Below are 22,058 nucleotides of genomic sequence, written 5' to 3'. Positions count from 1 at the left end.
GCTATAACACTTTCATTATTTGAATCACAAATAAATCCAGAAAATTATGTGTAATTTTAAGTTTATGACTGCTATTTGTTACCACTGAATTAAAAAAATACCTTATTTTCCCTTATTTTATTCTTTAATCAAAAATCAAAATCTGAAAATTCCTTTCATTTTTCGTATTTTCGTTTTTGCTTCTAAAATAAAATTTCAAATACCAAAAAGTACACGGACCCATATGAATCCGTGTATCACTCTTTCTTTCGTTTTTCAATTGACCATCAAAAATCAAAACACGAAAATATGTTATTTGATTTTGAATCGGATATCAAAAATGAAAAAGGCCATGTTTTTCATTATGTCAATTTTAGACTCGGATCAAAAATACGAAATGGAAAAACAGGCTGCCGGACCGAATTTGATTTTAATATTAAATTTGTCAGGTTTATGAGACCCGGTTTGATTGTCAAATGAAAAACAAAAGAACAAATGATACACGGATTGAAAAGACTCAGTACATATTCAAAACTGTGGTTTTAATCATCACAAAAAAAATCAATTAACTGAGATTTTAGAATTTATTCACCTCAGAAGACTAAACAAATAACTTGCCTGCACTAATGTGAAGGCTGATACTGAGATCTTGACTGCAGTAAATAGGCCAGATCTGGCTAAAAAACAGTGGTGCGCAAGATGTCACGCAGGGGAGAGTCACTTAGTCTCGTCCTCACACGGACCTTGTTAATGTTCAAAACTGAGAATGTCTTCTCGCACAAGTATGTCGAACCAAACAAGCTCAGCATTTTCTTAGCAAATGTTCAAATCTCTTGGAACCTGCCTTTATCCAGCTGGCGGTAAAAGTTGACAAGAGGGAGCTGTTGGTGCAGACTGCGACACTCTGCGTCACACTGCAGCTCAATGAGCTCCAGCTGCAGGTGGTCTGGAGTTTCATCAGGGTCCACAGAGAAAGGAGAGGAAAAAATCTTCTGGTGAAATATAAAATAGCTTTTTTGTACACGTGTACTTTATACTGTGGTCAACAGTGCTGGCGGGCCGCATATTATTGATTTTATGACAGAGGCTGCGTGCTGGTGGAAATTTGAACATGGGTCGCAATTAGCTCCCGAGCCGGACTTTGGACATGCCTGTCATAGACAGTCATTCTTAGACATTAAATTGTCAGTAGAAAAAAAATAAATTCCAAATTTCATTCCAATAATATTCCAAAAAATGAAATGTTACTGAGAAATTTACTTTATTGAAATATTCTGTTTATAGTTGCTTGAGGAAACAAAACGGGTGGTCATGATTAATTAAATAGTGGGTGGATAGGATTCCTTCGGTTTGATTGGTTCATTTCTGTTTCAGTTAATAAGCATGGATCGTCCAAGGCAAAGAAATCCTAACTAAAATGTGAGGGAGTCACAGATGTCACAGCAGAGCTCTCGATGTAGAAAATTCATGGCAAACAGGGGCTTCAAGATATGCTGTCCCAGCTCTTTTGAAGAAGAAGAAGGAAACTGGTATTGTTGAGGACTAGAAACCATGTGCTCAGCCATGGAAACTCAGAGCTACAGAGAAGAGATACTTTAAATGGAAGCCTCTTTGAAGTATAAAAAGTCCAGAACTACAATCAGCTCTGATCACACAGAAACCACTAGACCACTCCAAGTTAGGAGATTTGGGCCATTGATTCATTAAACTGAGCACTTCGGTGAGGTGACTTTGAACCACATCTGGCCAAGGTGGAAGGTCACCTCAGTGAGTTACACCAAGTAGTGCCACTGGACACCAAGTAGTGCCACTGGAGGACTGGATAGATAGCAAGTAAAAATCCAATAATACTGCTCCAATGTGAAAGTCTGGGATTGACTAGGTTAATTTTTGGTAAATAACTATTGTAGATTATCTAAGAAAGGGCTCCATTAAGGGACCAGAGTAGATTATCTCTAGGAGGGTCTATTTCATTCCCAAAATACACAGCCAAGATCATAAAAAACTATCCACAGAACCCTAATCTCAGCATAATCAAGGCTCTCCGGGACTACCTGGGCAGACAGAAGCAAACAAGACAGCCAAAGGCTACAAAAGAACCTGGGTATGTTCTCCATGATGCTTGGAATAAACTAACCAGCAATTTCGAACAAAACTGCACAACAGTGGACCCAAGAGAACTGAAATTTAAATGTAGACAGTGGCCAAACCAAATATTAATTTTAGTTTATTTCTCTTTAGTAATCTTTATAATACATTTTATGATGTTTACAAAGTTTTTATTTTATTATTTTTGAAGGCATTATTGTTTTATAGAATTAGTTAACATGCCCCTAAAGTGTTTGCACAGTGCTATATTTAAAATAATTGAAGTTTTCTTAATTCAAAACCTATTCTGCTTTAGTTTTCATATAACGACAATACTGGAGATATATTATTTTTAAAAAGTATTGAGTACTAAGGAAAACTCTTCATATTCTTAAGGAAAATCTGTAATCTGGGAACATTCACTTAGCAATTAGAGGTATATCAAACAACACTGTGATTGTTACCTGTCAAAAAAGTATGTATGCAATCTCTTTATTTTTCTGAAGACATAAGTGTCCTTAGGTCATAAACACTACCTTTTACTTCCTAATCAAATGTACTTACTGTTGTAGCAATAATGGAGACATGTTAAATTTCTCACAATTATAATGAATGACTTGTCAGAGTATATCAAATTTAATATGAGCTTTTGACAGAATTGTCTAGTTTTAAATTGGAAAAAATGTTATGAGCTATTAATGCTAAATTCTTTAGGATGGGGTAAATGCTTTGTTTTGGATTTTCCTGTTCTTTTTTTGTTAGCTCCAGTGAATTTTTCACAGTATTATAGAAATACTACTCTATAATACTGCTAAAGCAATTTTCAGGAGTTGTGGCTTAGCATTTACATAGAAATGGAATTTAATTTGGTATAAAAACATTACAACTGGCCTTTAGGTTAATTACTTCTTTTTACAAAGCAAACTGTTATCTGAGAACTGTGCAACTGAAGAAAAAAAAATAACAAATGGCACCTGAGTAGCAAAGATTGTTTGTCATTTTATTTATTCTGTGTTCAGGGTACTTTCATGCTTTTTTATTTCTTTTAGCAGTAATTATATTGAAAATTCAACACATTTCTTTTTTATCAAATAAACACTGAATGTGCTAACTAGAATCTTCATTTAATAAAGAAAAAAGGAATTGGTTTAAAGGGTATCAGTTAAATCAATAAAAGTAATTATAATAGTATGTGAATGAAAATCAGATTAAATAATTACTTTGTAAAATGTGCAAACTGAAATACGTGGCACAAATATATTATATGCTTCTTTTATAAGACAACCAAAACTCCTTTTAAAATTTTTATTTTTTAGAATGTAATAAATGTGACTTTTCACTAATAAAACTGTTATTGGAATATAATTTGTACTGAATTCTATGAAGCGAAATTTAGAGCAAATCAGTATGCCTATACAGAATGCAAGATTTTATTTTTTTATTAGTGTGTGCAATTATATCAGTTATTAAGTAGTCTGAGGTTCAATATCTTCTGTTCCTTTTAAAAATGCATTTGATTTCCAACATCACAATATTAATGTTCTTATTTAGCTAGTTTAGAAATGGTTTACCTAGTGACATTGAAATAAACTTTTTTGAAAAAAATCTCCTGAAATAAAGCAAACTGTGTAAATTTAAATATATTACTTTATTTATTAAATCAAATTAGTTAATATTATTATTGAAGAAAGCAAACAATGAATAACTTGGCTGAAATGTTTGTGCCTCAGATTCTCGAACTGTTCTGCAAATTATATATAAAATATATAACACATGAATTTAAAATGTGTCAATGTTTCTTTTAGTCTCTACTACACGTATTATCTTTTATTATTCATATGTTCTTATATCCTTATATCCTTGTAATGTACATCAACCCAACCATTCATTGCCAATCCTGCCTAATATTATTTGAGGTAACGGAGGCCATAGCCTATCCCGGTGACATCAGACTAAAAGGAAGGAACTAATGCTGGAAAATTTGTAGATTGAAAATGGTTCACAATGATTAATTGATTAAAACTGGACATTAAATAAATGGAGAGGTTTTACTGGATAATAACATATTTAGTTATAATGGGTCTTGGCCCAGATAAATGGGGAGGGTTAGCATCAGGAAATGCATTCGGTCATAAATATTGTGCCAAAACCTAGAAAACATTGACCCCTCATAGAAGTGGGAAAAGATGAACAGGAAGAAGAAGAAAAAGAAGAAGGATCTTGCCGTGTGCCTAGTATTTCCTCTGTTGTGGATATGCTTTTGTAGTTAAAAATCATCATTTTTCAATGTGTTTAGTAAATAACCAGGCAATGTCCTGAATCAACAGTTTGAATGGTGAATTAATTTGATAGTACTGTATTTACAATTCTTTCTGCTTTTTATTACCAATAGTTTTGCTTCCAGCTTTCTAAGAACTGTTGTTTTCCCAACTGTTTTGCTATTACTAAATAATGATAACCAAACATAATAATAACTTTATTTATATAGCACCTTATCATTAATTCACGGGCAACTCAAGGTGCCTTCCACAAATTAATCTACAAAAACAAAGATATACCACATATAATAGGATTATTATCATTAATTAATACTATGATAATTTCTAATAAATGTAAGCATACTAAATACAAAATCAACAAGGTACTGTTAAGTACAATTTAACCAAAGTGCAAAAAAAACTTCACTCTTATCATATATTACAGAAATTACATAAAACATGAAAAACAACAATATAGAAGTTACACATAAACCAAGTAAACTATAGTTGAAGCATAACTGAAAGATAACTTTTTATCCTTTAGTTTTAATGAGAAATTAGAGGCTGGTTCAGGCCACTAGTACTTTAAAGGGAAATCTGATTTCCAATTTTAGGACATGCCTTGTAAGCATTACTATTCTGTTCAGTTCAGTTTATTTTTATGTAATGTGCTCGAATCTGTAAGTGCAAAGTGTTGCAGACATTTGAAAATATAAACACAAAAGTACTTTAAATATCAAACAAAAAACACCTAATTTTGATTTCAAAATAACCTTCCTAAGATTGCAATAAGAAACTTGTTTATATGCCTATTGCCATTCATTCATTTTTGATGCTGCTTTAATTCATTACTGTGCAGTTTAAAATTAAATTAAACTCTGCTTCTAGACATCACTTCAATATAAAGGGTTCCCCGCTTTCAAAAACAAGTTATACTCTAAATGAATAGACTCTTAAATTTCCATGAAGACAAACATTTAGCTGCAATGCCCCAAAGTCATAACAGCTTCACCTTACTCAAATCTTTTGAAACAGAAGCCTTATAAGGCTTAAAATTATAAAAAGATCCACCAACATTCTTTTGGCTTAAGGGTGAATTACATACTCAAGGATATCAGTGGAAATTAAGAGGAAATGCATATAAACCTGAAACCAGAAAGAACTTCTTTACAGAAAGAATTGATTGTGCAACTCTGGAGGAAACTACCAAGACATGTAGGGCTTACTGTAGTTTAAGCAGAAACCTTGAGAACTTTTAAGAAGAATCTGGATGAGATATTGGGGCAGCATATCCATTAGCTACAGAAACAGGCTTGATGGATTGAATGGTCTCCTCTTGTTTGTCAAATTTCTTATGTTCTTCTTATGTTCTATAGTATCATTATCAAATTAGCCATACCTTTCGATTTTTCTCTAGTTGCATTTTGAATATTTTTTTTACTTAGCATTTTCCTAAAGTACCATTTTAACGATTTTCACTTTGGAATGATCATCTGGTATTGTACATACACTCAACATGATATTCTGCATCATAAAATTGGCAGACTGGTCAGCCAATGATATGCTAGTCAATGACTAAGACCTAAGAGGCAAAAGCCTACTGATTTCTGTTTTCTGTTATTGTTTTTTTTATATAAAATAATAGTTACAAGACTGCAATTTTCTCTAAATCATTAGAAAGAAAAAGTACAATTTACATTAGTTGATAATTCTGCCATCCTTAACATATTGTTATTAAATCTATTTTTTCTCACAAAGACTTAACAATTACATTGTTTGAAAGAATATTAATTATGCCCAGGATTGGCCGTACAATTACTGCAATTACATATTCCACAAGCTAGTTGGAAATTGATCCATTGTGGAGGCAGTATATCTTACTTTAGATGCCATAAGTAACATTTCCTGTTTTGTCATTTATAAAGGTGGCAAAGCACATAGGGTGACTTGTGTTGATCCAGTGTAATTACATCTGGAGGGTGGACTGTGAAAACTGTAATATTATGTTTTCTGTTTATTCATTCATTCATTCATTACTCATGCCTAATTGAGAATTGCAAGAGTCAGGTCTTTTTCACGTATTATTGGAATTATGTGACAACAGACATTTGTGTTGGGTGACTTCATTGGACAGATAGTATTTAAGACAGTGCCATTATATCTTCTTTGTCCAAAGATTTGAATACAGTCAGCTCTCAGAAAAAAAAAAAATCCAGAAAGCTCTAAAAAGCAAAATTTGTATTTGAAGCACATTGAGCACTACACTGTGTCCACATAAATTAAGTAACCTGTGGGTATACCCTGCTGTAGCCTCCCGCCATAAGAGTAAACTTACAGCTCTTATATGGCAGTTGATAGCTGGGCCACTAAACTACTCTTTAGTTGGCTAGCTCTGTTTACACAAAGCACTCTTGCTGTACTCTTTAGATCGACCCCATTTCCAGGCAATTGTTGCCTTTATAAAAGGAAATTTCTTTCTCACTCACCTGTCCTGCCTTGGCTTCTGAGCACTACCAATCACCAAGGTTCAAAATGGATTCCATCTTTACAATTCCCACTGTACTACAGCTCTTAAACAAACACACAAACGACATATACACATATTCCAGAAAATAAATACACTCAAACAGAGACTAAACAATCACTAACCAAAAATCTAAAATCAGACTTCCTTAAACTGTTGTTCAACCATACCCAATCAAAGTGAGTCCATCCATCAGCAAAACTGATAATTAACAGATTGATTAACATCAATTAATCAATTCTTTTTCTTACATACATAAACTATTTCCTACATTTAATTGGTTACCTTGGGTGGGCGAAACAGAAATGCCTCACAGTTAAATACATTCATTTGGCATCCCTGGGTGGGCTTAAACCAAGCCACTCCACTGGATCACATATACATTTTCCTACTTCAGATTAGGTGATATCGTAAGTTTTGCAATATCCTGGTGGTGCCATTTCCCCTACATTTTAATAATGTCTTTCACAGTTTACTATGATATACAGCATATAAATTCTTTAGAATTATTTTCTGATGTATTTCAACAATTAAGATCCCATACATGTTTTAATAAAGCACAGGTTTTTTCCTAAAAATTAAAACTATCCATTTGGTTTTCATCTTGGTTACAAGATATTATAAAAGATGAAAATGGTGTGAAGTGGTTTGTATTGATTTTAGCCTTTACATCAACAAAAGCTAAAATTAAAATCTAGTGTTCAAAAATTATGAGAATACTTAATTATCACAGTCTAACACAAAGTCAGTTAAGCTTCAGTGATATCAATCTGTCCAGTTAGGTAGCTTAAGTGGTTGTAAGCAACTTCACCTGCTTTGGTGCAAATGAAAGTTACAACAGGTGCAATGGATAGTCAATAGCAAGCATACCCCCTAAAAGGGAATGGCTTTGTAGTAGGTGGCCACAGAAACTTGCTCTCTCCATATCCTTCCTGACTGATTCTTATCTAGTTTTCCATTTTGCTAATGTCCTTGTCAGTACTGGTAGCATCCATACGTGCCATCACAAGAAGGTTTGCTGTGTCTACAAGCACAGTCTTAAGAGCATGAAGGAAATACTTGGAGATGGGTCGTTACACAAGGAGAGCTGAGGGGTGTGTGGGCCAGTCAATGGCATCAATACCTTCATCATCCTGGAATTACCCACACACACTGTAGCTGTGTGTAGATTTTAATATTATATGAAGGAATGTTTGTATATTAATTATAATTTGTAAGGGTTTTAAATGGAAACAGGAAAGTGAAATATAATTTTTGACCAGTATTGTAACTGCTCTAGGTCAGCTGGTCATTTTGCCATGCTCCAGGAACTTAAAAATACATTAAATCATAAGGCAAAATTTAACTATTTCAAAATGATATGGTGTGACATTTGACCAGTTGCTGAAGGTAACACATCAAATCCAAGGTCCTGTTTCAAGATTAGAAGGCATAATTTGATCAGAATGAACACCCACATGTGTCGCCGACTATAATCAACAGCACCCACAACAAGCTCATTCACAGGTCTTTAGATACCAAGAGGCAGAACCTGTTCATAATTTCCTGTGACTTAAGCACTCCTTGTTGCTGTGACATCTCAGGGAGTACAGCTGCCAGGACAGGAGATGTGACACTCCACAATACCTTAGCAAAGATAACACCTATCAGCAGCGCAGCAAGTAGTGCCACAGCTCAGGAGCTGTCCATTCAGCTGAGGAGAGGCAGAACCTGGTTCAAATTCCCAGCTTCCTAAGTATGCATCCCAGCGATGCCATTTCAGAAAATAGAACTGCTGGGAGGATACTCTTAGCAATTCCTCAGCAAAGACAGGTCAATCTTCAGTTAGTGATTGCTTTTTTGTTATCATTATGCCTTTTCCAGCTCTATGAGGTACTCTGTCATTATCAAAAATTGTTGGATCTTTAAGCATAAGATCAATACAGTAGAACCTTTGGTCACGAACGTTTCCGAACACATACAAATCGGGTTACGAGCAAAAAGTTTGCCAAAATTTTGCATCTGTTCACGACCACATGCTCTGGTGGCAAACAAAAACACTGACGGCCAGTTTCCGTACGCGTGTTTGTACGCGCCAATGATTTGCCATTCTCCGTTTCCCCATTTTCTTTTGTTTGTGTATACAGGGCCAAACAAAGCAGTTGATGTTGCAAAAGGACTTATAATTTTAACCAAGCAGAGGCCTCAAGTGCTGGAAGAGGTGGAAAAACTATTACATTAAACTGTAATGTAATGTAACAGTGTAGTGTGGTTGAACGAAAAGCAACTTGCAGGGGATAGCGTAAGCAAGCCGATCATATGCGTGAAAGCCAAGAAGATTCATGGCGATTTGCTGAAAAAAAATCATTCTTCGAGTGGTGCAGGTGAGGAATTTAACGCCAATAGAGGATGGTTTGAAAAGTTTCGCAAGAGAAGTGGCATTTAATTTTTTTTCCCTGTGCTTAAAACTCATAAAAAAAGTTTACAGCGAGCGGTTCGTAAGGGTCTAGCGCAAACTCTTACAATGTTAGTTTTCTCAGTTGTTCAAGGTTTTCTCAGTGTTATTCAATGTTTTTACATTTAGTTTACTATTACACTGTGCATTCTATGGTATAATTAACTACTTTTGTGCTAAAAAAAATATATATTTACATACAGTTTGTATGGTCTGGAATGGATTAATTGTATTTACATACAATGTTATGGGGGAAATTACGTTCGGGTCGCATCCAGAGTTTTGGAACGAATTACGGTCGTGACCAGAGGTACCTCTGTATACTATATGTATCCACGGTTAATTTTAGTTTAAATTATTTTTGTTTTGTGATTAAAAGTACAATAATATTATTTCACTGTCATTGTCTTATTAAGTTTGGAACATTTTTCTGTAAAATAAGTAGGAAAGTATTTCTATTAGACATTTTCAGTACAAGGCCTAATTAGCATACAAAATAGGGCTACAAACTTCAACAGGAAATACACCTACGCATGGGCTGCCTGGATAGGTACAGTAGGTAAATTATTCCAGAATTTGAGGGCTATGCCTGGCTCAAGTTTCTTTTCTTTTTATTTATTTTTTTTTCCGTGATGTATTTTTTGTTGAATATATTTTTGTTTTCTTTGCATGCATAGATATTTTATTATACTTCAATTAGTAGTATGTTTTTGTACAAAATTCAGTTTTTATGTATTAGTCTTTACCTTCGTGTATCTTGTGTTCTCTATGTTGAACATAGTGGCGTTGGCCCTTGTGATGTCACAACTGTGGGGCAGTCTCCAGCCTTACATAAGTACAGCATTAGTGTGGGGACATTACGGGCTTGTGTTTTTATTTTGATCCATATCTTTTGATTTATGATATTTGGATTATATTGTTTGAACTACTTTGTTCTTTAACACTAGAATCCCTGGATTAAAATAATGTTCCTTGTTGTTGGGGTTGAGACTTACTTTATAAAAAGCTGCAGGCTTTTCCCCAAAAATGGCATGTGCATTCATGGAAGCTATGCATTCATATGCAGTCCCAGTCTTTTGTCTAAAGCTGAAACAATGTAGCCTACTGTAGACTTGAACCACTCTACAAAATATTGATAAAGGAATACATATTACTAAACCTGACACTGTATTTACTTGTTTCTACACTGATCTGAAGTATCTCATTAATACATCTGAATGAGTACAGTGTGCCTTTATGTGCAAATAAACTTCACTGTCTGCATGATTATCTAATTTAGCTTCAATGTCATATACCATAGCACCTAGAAAGTATTTTACTTGTACTATTGTGTTATTAAACATATTAATTCTGATATTTAAAATAATGGAATGACCAATTATATGTCCTTAATTGTAAATATTGACAGATCTGCTGCTGAATGTAGTTTACCTGTTCTCAGTGTAAATTGGTCATTTTACCATTGATGTCTTAAATCCATGCCCACTATCACTGTCATCATCTTTTTGCTTCTACGGATTTTGAACAGATCCCATTAATAGTTAGAGGGCCAGGGATAAAATTAAACATCCAAATGACCTACATAAACTAAACCTGTGTAAATTTCTGTTTTTGTTTTAATGTTGTCAGGATTTAAACACATTTCCAAATATGGCACATTTCTAGGGTATTTAATCTGATTAAATGTAGTCATGTAGATGTGGACAGGCTCACAGTTGCTGCGTCCTGTAAGAGTCACCTTTGCCAAATGACTAATTGTGGCCTTGCTGCAGCAATGTCTGTGACCAGTTAAACACCCTTAGTCTCTGAAATTTTTGAAAATGGTCTTTTCTTTTTCTGTTTTTTTTTTGTTCATATTAAGTAGTACCTTGCTGGGCAAGGATCTCTGTCTGCACGTGGTTGACCCTAATGTTCAGGAACAGAATGTATTCCTTTAACCTCAGTATCACACTTCCCCATTATCATTTTTATTAAAATTCATTCATTTTCTTCATTCCAAAAATCTGTCCGTCTAAAATAAGAAGTAAAGGTAATACATAATAACACATACAGTACATAACAAAATTATATATGTTGGCAAGCTTTTTCTGCAGAACAGGGGACAATGGATAGCATTCTTGACTGCACATCATGGGTTCAAATCCTGCACCCACTGATTGTCTGTGAGAAGTTTGCATGTTTTCTGTGTGCCTGTGCGGGATTTAATCACAAAGAATTTGGACTAGTGAGTGATAAACTACAGTTTCCAAATGGAGAACCCACAAAGGCAAGCAGATAAAATAAAAAAATCCACATAGTCAAATAATGCAAATACTATACAATTAATACAGCTAAATAAGGTATATTGTACTGAACTGCAGGAGTTATTGTAAAGTCACTTTATTTGTTTATGTAGATTATTTGTATATATTGTATAGGCGTATGTCCTAAATGATCATAACCAATTTGGATATACATAGCTTAGTATGGTTTACTTTAAGTCAAAACTACTGTTAGAGCAAGAAATTTGTAAATGCGGAACAGGAAATATTTTTCTGTTTAAGTCCACTGCCTGCATGAAGAATAGAAATAATCCCTAATTAACAATTGTCCATCTATCCATTTACTAAACCTGTTTAATCCAAGTTTTTGGGTCAAGGTGAAATTTACTCTCTCTCTCTCTCTCTGCATGAAAGAAACAAGTTAGGAACCTGTTATAAGTATTCTACTCACCAATGTATAAATGCATAATTCATCCATTTTATATTTTAGGTATTCACCTTAAAGTCAAATGAAGCTAGTGCCTACCCAAACAACACTGTATACAAGACAGGGACCAATTCTGAAAAGAGAATGGAAGTCCATTACAGGACCCAAATAAAAAAAAATCACAAATATTGAGGTAATTTTGTAAAACAGTCAACATAACCTGGGATGTGGGTGAAAAAATAGAGAACAGGAAAAAAAACCCATGCAAGTAGTGCTCTAGCCAGAATTTGAACCTAGGTGCATTGGTTTTCTTTTTCATTTTCACCATATCTTAAACAGTCGAAGCTGAAAGCCTTAGATTTAATTAGGTTAACATATAAATCAGATTGTGCATTGAGATTTATAAATGTTTTATAGTATTGTTTAATTGCACATCATATTTATTGCCATTTTTCTCTTTATTTTTTCATTCTTTCACAAGGTCAAGTAGATTTAAATTTTCTCAATAATATAAAAATAAACAATATTTTTTAAGTTGGTCTGTTATATGAAACGTATTCTTTTTTCTGCTATAGCCACCCAAAAATCTATTCATTTTAGGAAGCCTGGTATTTTACCTGAGATGCCAACTGAATTCAAATGCGGTTAGTTTTCTTTTTCAGTGTCCTTATCCTGGTCTGTGAATAAAGTACAAGGGCAGTCGCTTACAGTTGCGGCAATCACCCTGAAGTATCCTTGCTTCACACAAGGGTAACTTAATTTTGCATGCTTAATGGTGATCTCCTGTAAAAAAAACAATGTATTCTTGCACCTGAAAGTTAACAATGAACTATGCCAGTTATAGGAGCTGTTTAGAGCATTGTTTTCAGTAAACCCATTTTGAAACCTAAAAACAAAGAGTGCACAGTTCATTAGCTTTATGTAATTTAACTCTGCCATTTTTTTTTACTTGTCAGTTTATTTGCTCTAATTACAATTACAGATTAATAGATTTTAACAGCCCCCATGTTTTACTTGGAAATAGCAGCAAATATGACAAATATAAAAATCAAATATCTCTCATAATTCCACTTTATACTTCACTGTAATATTTAACTGAAAAAACATCAAAGTGGTACAGTTACTGTATTAGCATTGCTGCCTCACAGCTCCCAAAGACTTTCTCCTCATGTCCTTGTGAGTATTCTAATTTTCTTCCGAATTCCCAAGGACGTGAAGATGAACTTAATTTCAGTGTGTATGACTGTTGGTGTAAGTGTGTGTGTGTGTGTGTTTATAGTTATTTAAGAAAAGGAATTTCAGGTAGACAGGACTTCATGCTTTGTTCTACAACTTCTTTCAATCTTAACTTTTGACAATTGATCTTTTGACCTCCTGCTTTGGACACTTGCTTATTTATGTAACTATTTTCCTTCTTGCTCTTTTTGGTACCTTAATTTCCTGGGCTATGCTTTCATATTTACTTTTTTCATGTCAAGACTATGATCTGATTATTACAGAGATTCATGTTCTTCCAACAGAAAAATAGCCATCTCTTGGGGGAAAATGTTGTATTAAAACACCAAGTTTAAATATTGTTTCCTCTTGAGTCTTTTTTTGATAAGATAGTAATCAACATTATAATATGACACTATTAAATGATAAGCATCCATCAACTTATTTTTTTGAACCCTCTGTTTCCATAAGTGGGGCCCATTCTGTCAACAATGACTGCAGAGCATTGCCTGTACTATCATTTTAAGTAATAGAAGCCACTTAAGGGAAGAGTGCATAATGAGAGTACAAGTCATCATAGTCAGCAACAAAACAAGACCTGCACCCTTCACAGCTATATAATGAATCTCTAATTTACAAGCATATTATGAGTAATTTGTTTATCACTTGTGCAGTGCTTCAGTTTACAAAATTCAAATGAAGCCTGAATAGTTTCAATGTCCTAAAGATATAATTGTTTTCCTGTTGCTTTTGCAATTATTTTAATAATTTCCTCTCCATTTTTCTATATTCTATCATATTTTCATCATCAAAATACTATTTTATCTTGCATAGTCCGAGGAATGTTTAAATGTCTTTAATCAACCAGTGTGATGTATAAGAAAAAGAGATTTTTATTACTTTGTATGCTTATTCAGACAAATGCACATACATGAAAAAGACAAATTTGTCTCATCAAATAATTCCTCAGAAGATGATGAGCAAGTGTTGCCTGCAGAGATGAACTAAGTAACTACAGCACTATTGATATCATGATTAGATAATCAATAATTCAAGATTTTGACTCACAAAAAAGTGAATAAACGGAATGTTTAAACAAGATGATCTTTTAAGATGATTAAACAAAGATGATTTCTTTTTTCGCTATATTCCCAGCTTAACATGTGTCTTAGGTCAACAGCCATTAGTACCAAGAAAGGATTGTCCTAAATAGAGTAAATTACAGAAGTTGTGACATTGGTTCTTTTTTTTGTGGTTTCGAATTAAAGAACAGAGTTACCGTATTTTTCGGACCATAAGACGCACCTGACCATAAGACACACCCAGTTTTTACAGCAGGAAAACAAGAATAAAATATTCTGAACCAAGTAGTACCGGTATACTAAAATATTTATTAAAATATAGCAAAATATGGTAATATTTAACAGCATAAACTCAACAGTGGTGTTAAGAACCATCGTCACTTCCATTAACAAATGAGGAAAGACTTAGAGGCTCAAGCACTTTTCTAGTTTTCTGGAAACCCCAAAAACTCATCATCGCTAGTGTCAGAATTTATGAAGCTCAGTTGCTCACAATCACTTATATCACTTTCTTCGCTATCTTCATATATGATATTATCTTCAGTTCTATCCAAGACATTGCTAATGCCACATTTTTTGAATGATCGTGCAACGATTTCCTCCTTCACTGACTGCCATGATGTTTTAACCCATTCACAAACTTGAGTGATAGTGGGCCTCTTCATTCGTCCAGTAGGAGTCAGATCATGATTCCCAGCAGCCATCCATTTGTTCCACTCTTCTCTCATAAAGACTTTAAATGGTTTGTTGATTGAAACGTCAAGAGGTTGCAACTGGCTGGTAAGACCCCCAAGAATTACAGCTAGATGAGTCTTCAACTCTTTAAATCTGTTTTGTGTTGTTTCGCTAATATGTGCTCTGAACTGGTCAAGTACTAATAAAGCAGATTTTTTCAGAAGCCCTCCGTGACGTTTGGACCACACTTTTTCAATCCATACTTTCATTCCATTTTCGACCATCCATCCTTTTTCATAAACATGCACAACAACTCCTCGTGGAATCTTTTGGAAAGGTTTTCCTTTTGAAAATTAGCATCGGTGGCAATTTGGTGCCGTCAGCACAGCAGGACAACACAGCAGTGTAATGTGTTTTCTCATGTCCTGAGGTTTTCACGGTTATTGTTTTGGCACCTTTGATGTCAACCGTCTTTTTAGATGGCACATCAAAGGTTAGCGGGACTTCATCCATATTCCCAATCTGGTCCATTGGAAAATCATTTTTTTTCCTAGCATTAATTAAAAATTTATGAAAAGACAGAATCTTCGATTCATATTGTTGTGGAATTTTTTGTGCAATTCTAGTTTTGGTGCGCATAACAAGGCCGCTTCTCCTCATAAATCTGTAGCACCATGATGGTGAGCCAGTAAAATCCTTAATGCCTTTCTCTACAGCAATGCGTTTGGCTTCATAGATAATCATTTTTGTAGAAACTGAGAAACCCATATTCCAGTGACGTGTGATCCATTCTTTCATGTCCATTTCTAACTATGGCCATTTTGCAGCATGCCCACGAAAAGCGTGCTTAGTTTTATCAAGTTTTTGCAGCTGATCCTCTTGTTTCCTCCACTCTCTTATCATTTTTTCAGTTGGAGGTGGCCCAAAATGTCTCTCTGCTGCTCTGTTTCCGTGTTCTTTTGCATATTTTTTCCAGTTTAAATGGAATTTTATATGCTAATCTTTTCGTCTTTGACATTTTGTACCGAAAGGGAGACGACTGTCACAGACTGTCATGGTTTTAATAATCTTTTATTTTCCTAGGTACCGGTACATTAAGTCCTTCCCCCTCCCCCCTTCGCACCGTCATCGCCATCGAGGTCATCTGACACCTACTGTTGGCGGACGCTATCCCGCCTCCTTTCGCGTCATTTGACGCAGGGTGTGCGGCGTGTCTGAGAGTGGTGGGTGGGCATTGCCTCGGCGCCTGTCTGTACGGCATCGCTGAATGAGATACTCTAGCTATGAGGGGTGGGGAGGTCTGACATCACCTCCAGCACCTGATTGGTTTAGTGTGTCCAAGAGTGGTGGGTGAGCGTTCCCTTGGCGCCCGTCCGTATAGCGTTGCTGATTGAGCGGCTGTAGCTATGAGGGGCGAGGAGGGCTGACATCACCTCCAGCACCTGAACTGTAAATCGTAAGTACCGTAAGCAACAGTAAGCAAATGCAGCAGCGGGCGACAGCGCATGGAACACCACGGGCAAACAAATATCCATTTACAACAGCCTTGCTGGACAGCATTCGGACTATAAGACGCACCCTCATTTCCCCCCCACTTTTAAGGAAAAAAAGTGTGTCTTATGGTCCGAAAAATACGGTACCTGACTGTGAAAATTTGAATGAAAGGTCCACCACATTCCTACCTGTATGAAGCACTGATAGGAAAAATGTTTATTATCTATTATATGATTTATTTTCATTAGTTTGTGTGTCAGGCCATATGTAGAATATAGTAACTTTGGTTGTTACGCACGTGTGGCCTGCATCTTAATATTTTGTTTTGGCGGTATACCCATTAGACTGAAAACAGTACGTATTAAATGTTGCTAGACAAAAGCAGGACATCTACAGTATTATTCTACAAAACAATAATGAGAGAGAAGATAATAGTGGACAACAACAGAAGGTTCTTTGATCAAGTCCAGCTCAAGCATGAAACCTCAAAGCTGGACACAAAGTGACACAACAGTTTAAACTGATTTGTTCTGAGTATAACTTTTAAGGCCAGTAAAGTAATCTGATTTTTTTTTAATTTAATATATTTTGTTAATCCTCGTGGGGAAATTGTCTTTTCACAAGATGTTTATGGGTCAGAGAGTAGGATCAGCCATTGTAAAGCCACCCCCCCAAGAGCAATTTTCAGATTAAGGGACTTGCTCAAGGGCCCAGCAGAGTAGGATCCTTTCTCTCAGTAATGGGATTTGAACAAGCAACCTTCCAGATACCAACATGGATCCTTAGCCACAGAACCACCACTTCACTTTAATATTATGCTGTATTGTAGTGACATTATAATTATATTGTGGATGAAGGGGCTTTTGTCAACAATACATGGAACATTACCTTAACTAAAATTTGTGAGACTGAACTCATCGTGAAAGATCATTTTTGATAATTATGACTGACAAAATTAACAAGATTTTTAAAAACTATTGCACATATATTCTTGAGTATTTAAATTAAAATCGATTTACAGTAATAGGAATATTTCAACATTGTAAAAATCAGTCTGTTAAGAGTCAGAATTTGCAATCTAGTTAGAATCAGTATATTGTGCATATATACAGATCAAATTATTTAACACAAAGCGATCCTTCAAACGTTATTTGTTAATCTTCTGGAACATGACATAATAGACTCAACACTATTTAAGCTGCCATTACTTGTTAATTTGTGCATAAAATTTAAAAAACTCCATACTTATTGCTTGTCTCTTTGAAATTCTTGCTGTTGACCTTTTGGCTATGGAAGTCTAGGGTTCTCAGAATGGGGTTCTTGGGCTAGGGTTTCAACTTTGTTTTCATCCCTTTTTCCTGTTTACATTGTTCCTGTGACCTGCAAATGTTTTACCAGCTCTGGTAGAACACACAGAAGTGTGTTTTAGCTCCCAGTAATACCAACAACAGGCAAATTATCTATAAATAAAATACAAGGAAAGAAAACACAAATGTTATAGAACACAATTTGCATACACCGCTTTAATAATTGTAACTTAACAACAGAAAAGTAAGTCACAGTTCACTAATAAATACCACAGTTCTAAAAGTGCAGAGGAGCTAGACTCACATATGCTTAACAATTATAAACCTATTTCAACTGTACCCTTTCCTCCTAAAATATTTGAAAATCTAGCCCCCCGGCAGCTTCATTCTCACTTTACACACCACAATTTATTTGAGAAATTCTAGTCTGGGTTATGCACTGGTTACTAAACCGAAATGGCATTAACTTGTGTTGTAAATGACATTCTTATTTAAAAACAACATTCACCGTATCTTGTTATATTTAAGCATTGCGTTTGACACTGTTGACAATTGTATTCTGTTACATAGACTGGAAAATGACATTAGGCTCTTCGGCACTGTCTTCTCATGATTTAGTTCATATTTATTAAGCAGATTACTGTATGAATAAAATGTATCAACAGTAGTCTGTCATTATTTTCAGAAGTAAAATATGGTGTCCCGGAGGACTCAGTACTAAGACCATTAATGTTTTCACTTTACATGATTCTACTGGAAATGATCATTAGAAAAAACAACATTAAGTTTCATTCATATGCAGGTGATACCTAAATATACATTTCTTTTAGACAAAATCTGCCTGCTTGTGTAAAAGATGCCCCTTAAGTTTTGGCTTCTCCAGGTTCAAAATTCACTACTTTAGTCTAGCATACCCTGATTAGAGCTCCTGATTAGCTGTGCATAATTCATCTCTGTTTGTTATTCATTTGTACAACAATATACAATGCATCTGGAAAGTATTCACAGTGCATCACTTTTTCCACATTTTGTTATGTTAGCCTTATTCCAAAATGGATTAAATTCATTTTTTGCCTCAGAATTCTACACACAACACCCCATAATGACAACGTGAAAAAAGTTTACTTGAGGTTTTTGCAAATTTATTAAAAATAAAAAACTTAGAAATCAGATGTACATAAGTATTCACAGCCTTTGCTCAATACTTTGTCGATGCACCTTTGGCAGCAATTATAGCCTCAAGTCTTTTTGAATATGATGCCACAAGCTTGGCACACCTATCCTTTGCCAGTTTCGCCCATTCCTCTTTGCAGCACCTCTCAAGCTCCATCAGGTTGGATGGGAAGCGTCGGTGCACAGCCATTTTAAAATCTCTCCGGAGATGTTCAATCAGATTCAAGTCTAGGGTCTGGCTGGGCCACTCAAGGTCATTCACAGAGTTGTCCTGAAGCCACTCCTTTGATATGTTGGCTGTGTGCTTAGGGTCGTTGTCCTGCTGAAAGATGAACCATCGCCCCAGTCTGAGGTCAAGAGCGCTCTGGAGCAGGTTTTCATCCAGGATGTCTCTGTACATTGCTGCAGTCATCTTTCCCTTTATCCTGACTGGTCTCCCAGTTCCTGCCGCTGAAAAACATCCCCACAGCATGATGCTGTCACCACCATGCTTCACTGTAGGGGTGGTGCCAGGTTTCCTCCAAACGTGACGCCTGGCATTCACACCAAAGAGTTCAATCTTTGTCTTATCAGACCAGAGAATTTTCTTTCTCATGGTCTAAGAGTCCTTCAGGTGCCTTTTGGCAAACTCCAGGCAGGCTGCCATGTGCCTTTTACTAAGGAGTGGCTTCTGTCTGGCCACTCTACCATACAGGCCTGATTGGTGGATTGCTGCAGAGATGGTTGTCCTTCTGGAAGGTTCTCCTATCTCCACAGAGGACCACTGGAGCTCTGACAGAGTGACCATTGGGTTCTTGGTCACCTCCCTGAATAAGGCCCTTCTCTCCCGATCGCTCAGTTTAGATGGCCGGTCAGCTCTAGGAAGAGTCCTGGTGGTTTCGAACTTCTTCCACTTACGGATGATGGATGCCACTGTGCTCGTTGGGACCTTCAAAGCAGCAGAAATTTTTCTGTAACCTTCCCCAGATTTGTGCCTCGAGACAATCCTATCTCAGAGGTCTACAGACAATTCCTTTGACTTCATGCTTGGTTTGTGCTCTGACATGAACTGTCAACTGTGGGACCTTATATAGACAGGTGTGTGCCTTTCCAAATTATGTCCAATCAACTGAATTTACCACAGGTGGAATCCTATGAAGCTGCAGAAACATCTCAAGGATGATCAGGGGAAACAGGATGCACCTGAGCTCAATTTTGAGCTTCATGGCAAAGGCTGTGAATACTTATGTACATGGGCTTTCTCAATTTTTTTATTTTTAATAAATTTGCAAAAATCTCAAGTAAACTTTTTGCACGTTGTCATTATGGGGTGTTGTGTGTAGAATTCCGAGGAAAAAAATGAATTTAATCCATTTTGGAATAAGGCTGTAACATAACAAAATGTGGAAAAAGTGATGCGCTGTGAATACTTTCCGGATGCACTGTAAGTATTACAATAAAAATGAACTGCTACTAACTCTCCACAATTGTGTTTCTCTTTTTGGTATCTTGCTGTGGCACTTGTTACCACTGCTCTACATCCAAGTTGTTTTCTTTCCCATGGAAACATATCTGAGGTACTGGGAGACTTGGAATCAATGGATGTATGCCTTTGTCTCCAGGACTGTGACTTTGTCTGACTTTGTAGTTGATTTTCTCCAGGGGTGTTCCTCACTAAAGTTTTATATTGTCCTCTCCTCCGTTCTTAACTGGCCAAAGTTAAAAAAATAATTAATACACAGATATTGCTGGGCTCCATTTATGGTAATCAGTTTCAAACTTTGTTTTCCTGTCTGTTTAAACAAATCTCTGTCTTTATGTGTACTCATTTAATTAGTAATTTGTGAAATGTAATTCCATTTTACCTGAGAACTGTTCACATTCACTCAGCACTCATGAGGAGTACCACACAAAAATAAATTAAATAAACATATAAAATATATATAGACAAATACAAAAACAAAATTGGTCAAAATAAACTCAGGGATGTCCAGAATGCATTTGGAAGATTTTCAATGCACTGATCAGACTTAAATGGATGTAAATAATGAAACTGCTGCAGAAAAACAGGGGAATGGTTGTCCCAAGTAGGGACCCAAGAGTAGTCTTCTGGCCCATAAAACTTCCAATGCATGATGTATTCAAACCCTGACATTTCAAGTACTGTATAGAATTTTCTGGATTTCAAACTCCCAATCCTCATCTACCTATATGGGTGTTGGAATAATCCCAGACAAATAACTGGAATTTACTGGTTTAAAATGTGACATATGGAATGTGGGATGTTTCTTAAAATGGCATAGAACCTAATTAGTAGTATAAGAGCAAAGTAAAGTGTTTACTGGACGGCATTCTCAGATAGATTTCTCACTTTAGTAAACTACAAAATATACTTTTAGGTTTATGTTTTGCTTCTGATATTTGTATTTGATTTTCAGTTTGGCTCTGTAAAGATTTATGTAATTTAAATCATTTTTTCTAATTTTTTTATATATGTAATTTTACAGTATGTTAAGTAGGATATGTTTTTAAATTAACACTGTAAAAATTCAAAAATACCTTTTAATAATTAAGGGCATATTAACATCCATCCATCCATCCATTTTCCAACCCGCTGAATCCAAACACAGGGTCACGGGGGTCTGCTGGAGCCAATCCCAGCCAACACAGGGCACAAGGCAGGAAACAATCCCGGGGAGGGTGCCAACCCACCGCAGGACACACACAAACACCAAGCACACACTAGGGCCAATTTAGAATCGCCAATCCACCTAACCTGCATGTCTTTGGACTGTGGGAGGAAACCGGAGCCCCCGGAGGAAACCCACGCAGACACGGGGAGAACATGCAAACTCCACACAGGGAGGACCCGGGAATCGAACCCAGGTCCCCAGATCTCCCAACTGCGAGGCAGCAGCGCTACCCACTGCGCCACCGTGCCGCATATTAACATTGTAAATATTAAAAGTAAAATACTACAAAAATAATAAAGGATGGTATACTGATGCAGTGTCATGTTCAAATCCAATCTATTCATTGTGAAACATTTGTACATTTTGAATATGTCTGTTGGGGTTTGCTACTGGTACTCGGGTATTCTTTCCATAACCTTAAAGGCATACATGTTAGGTTAATTGGCTACTCTAAACTGGCCCCAGTGAG

Source organism: Erpetoichthys calabaricus, chromosome 1 (genome assembly GCF_900747795.2).
Source record: "Erpetoichthys calabaricus chromosome 1, fErpCal1.3, whole genome shotgun sequence".
Lineage (NCBI taxonomy): Eukaryota > Metazoa > Chordata > Cladistia > Polypteriformes > Polypteridae > Erpetoichthys > Erpetoichthys calabaricus.
Note: the sequence above shows the minus strand (reverse complement) of the source record.